Raw genomic sequence first — 3,527 nt, forward strand, 5'->3', positions numbered from 1 at the left:
AAAACCGCGAGAACTTGACAGAGTCGATATAATGCAAAGAAAATACGCTTCAATTGCTTTCCCAAAGAAACCGTTTCCAACTGTCTATAGAATAAAATTGAGTTAAATATGTAAGTTAAGTAAAATATTATAGTATAGATACCTAATGGAAGGTATTTTTAAAAATATTTGAACAAGAGTTGCCACCTCCTTAAAAACGGAAAATTAAGCAATAATGCAAGTCGCATCAAATGTACATACAAAAAAGAATTAAAAGTTAAGTAAAACTTGTTTTGGAGAAAGTTTTGGTCAAGACATATTATCGCTAAGAATTACCATCTATATAAAAAATAAAATCCTATAATATAACAAAGGGTTACACTGAGAAAAAATCCATATCCTGTTTGGCGCCAGCGACCTTTTGTTTACTTAAAACAGTTTAATTTGTAGAGATTATTCATTTGAATACATTTCATTTCATTCTGCACTTCACAGATGCTTTTTCGTAATTAAAAGAAAAAAAAGCGAAACAAATCAATAATCAAATAGTCCACCTCATGGTATTCGGACCCGGACCCTCCTGAAAACTAACAAATAGTAGTAAGAGTAGTAAGCATAGAGTGGTGTTTTTGGAATTTTTTTATTGAGCTAAACTCATTTTTGATAAAATTTTCAGACAACACCACTCTGTGATCGATCAAACAACCTTTTCGCAGTTACAGAGTGGTGTGCTTAGGAAATTTTTAATTGAGCTAAGGTTAACATTAAGCTTACAACTAATTTCTGCAATATAAAATTAACTAGAAATGAGAGAAGAGAGTTTCACTTGTGTAGTTGGCACAGACGAAGAAAATTTTGTATGAGTTATTTTTTTTGTTTCTACTTTTTTAAGGAGAGATTTTATGTTCATGCGTTTTGTATTACTTCGTACTATTATTTTTGTGATTTGTTTCTGTTTCTTTAGGAAGAGTTTTTATGGTTAAAAAAAAATTGTTGAACAATGCTTCAAGTAATTTTTCGGACGAATTTTTGGGACCCTCTAAAAAACTAGAAAAAAAACGGTCGAATATTGACAGTAATAGGCATTCCTAGTTTTAATTATTTTTGTGCATGTGTTAAAAGAAAGTTTGTTTTTAAATAATTGTTTTAAATTGCGAATATTTTTTTACTCTTTTTTTTTGATAATTTTCTGCATTTCGGAAGTTTTATGCAGAGCAGCAAGGAGAAAGCATGATACTATAATTCAATTAAAAAAACTGAAGAGTCACAAAAAACTAGAAAAGTTATAGAAATACTGAAAATGATAGTTGTTGTTATTACTTTATAGTCAGGTACTCACTTGTTTGTTGCAATGCACTATTGCATGACAGTGCACTTCGCCTTTAATCCAAAATTCAGCACTTTTTCACTTTGATTTCTACCCTCTACTGCCGTTTATTCAACACAGAGCTGTGCAGTTACCCTGCAGGAAATGGGACTAGTTTGTAGCTAACTATTAAGTAATTAGCAGTCGACTAGTGGTAACTATTTATTAACTATTTCCTGTGGCCGTAACTAAATACTTTTGAAGGACGAAAGCCGCAAAATAGTGATCCCTGGAAAATAGAAAAAATATATTTTTATTGATATTTTATGTCCAAAAGTAGTTAGTTACAAGTTAGTTGACATCCCTTGACTATTTCGCGGAGATCGCCTCAAAAAAAAAAAAAATACAATAATAGTGACCTTTAGTGCCTTCCTAATCAACTTCAAGTTAATTTATAGTTTGATACATTTTCTGCAGGGTATGTTCACAAGTTTGTGTGTGTGTGTGCTTTCGTGCATGTTTATGAACTTGTTTGTGACGACATGCTCGAACAACAAAACTTTTCAATAAAGTGATTAGTTCTTTTGAATTTTCGAAATGGTAGACGACTTTTGCAGGCTGTGACCTTCTGGTACTTTTGTTTGCTTTTTTTGCACTCATTTTCTTTCGTAGAAGCGACTTTGCTGCGGGGTTGCATTTTCGATTTTGGTTTTTCGTATTTTTTTTGTTGCTTTTGGCTGAAAGTGAAGTGCTAAAGTTTTAAAACGTTTTGTATGTTGACAGTCAAGTTTAACTTTTAAGCTTTCGGTCATTCGGCGCGTGTGCCAGTAGCAATGTAAGCATTTAGCTACGACATGCTTGGAAAATCATGTTTTTTGAAGAATTCCAAAGTAGCTTAAATTTGGCTATAAGGCAGATTTGGATTTGGGGCGCAAATGGTTTTTGTTTAAAAAGTGCCTTGTGGATAGAAATGGATTTTATATTTTTAATTTAAAGATATCACTTAACGTACAATATACTAATGATTAGAGCTGGAAAATGCATGCTTTTATTGAGGACCCCCAAATGGAAATGGTTAAGGTATCTTAACGAGTCATAAAATCTCGTTTAAAATTGTATTCAATCGTTAGTGCATATTTTGTAAAAGATACCTGTTTCTGCATATTTATTGCGCAAATTTTATTATATTTTACAACAAAATTCAGCAATAATTTTTTTCGAAATATCTTATCGAATAGTCAAGCTGCCATTAAGGTACTCTCTTTTGCCCCTATTAGATCTCAACTAGTGGAAGTACTGTAGAAGCGGGGTGGCCTATATCTCTGATCAATAAGAAATTACATTAACATGGGTCCCGGGGCATAGGAACATTTACGGAACCGAGGCAGCGGGCAAACTAGCAAGGCGCGGCTCTGCACTGAATGTGTCCCACGCGGCGGGCACGGATGCCTCGCTCAGGTTAGGTTTGGGCATGCCAACACTGTGTACATTAGGGTGGTCCAAAGGTGCATGTGAAAATGGAAAGTCAGAATTTTAGTGTACTCACCTCTAGGATTTTTTATTAGAAAAAAGTACTCCTGCTGTTTTATTGCGAATCAAAAAAATATTTAGAGGTCGCTCAAGGCGCTTTCATGTATTTTATATGGGAGAACAAAAAGTCGGGGAAATGGTATAGAATTCTTGAAAGGAAATTTTCCTTACGGGGAACTCAGTTTTTCATTAATAGACATCCAATACTAATACCCAATGGTTTAGTTTAGCATTTTTAATACTGTAATAACAAAAATAGTTTATATTATAAAATGGTTAAATAAACTATTGGATACCTATTCTTACTGGAAGTCTTCGAAAAATTTGAAAAATATTGATTTTAAAAAATTCTTTCCATTTCTACGTTTTTTTTCATATAAAAGAGCCTTATCTTTATTTCTAGCCGTTATGAGCATAATCTATATCTTCTTTTGGTGGGACCTTAATTTCACAATTACCAGCCCATTTTTGAAGCATCCTGAGGTCTTCTTCAAATGATGCGGTTCACTACAGATGCAAAAACATAGTTTTCTAATAAGTATATTTTAATAGGAATGGGTTCTACTTTCACTACCCTGAAGTTTTATTCTGATAAATTTTCTCTACTGTGCTGCATCGCTATTTACCAAGAGCTTATACACTCCAAGACATGAACTCGTTTTTGTGGATAGCTTCAAATTCAAAGAAAGTCGGCAGAGTATGATGCTTAAAT

This window comes from Rhagoletis pomonella, unplaced genomic scaffold (assembly GCF_013731165.1).
Source record: "Rhagoletis pomonella isolate Grant_MI unplaced genomic scaffold, Rhpom_1.0 Rhpom_scaffold_00007, whole genome shotgun sequence".
Lineage (NCBI taxonomy): Eukaryota > Metazoa > Arthropoda > Insecta > Diptera > Tephritidae > Rhagoletis > Rhagoletis pomonella.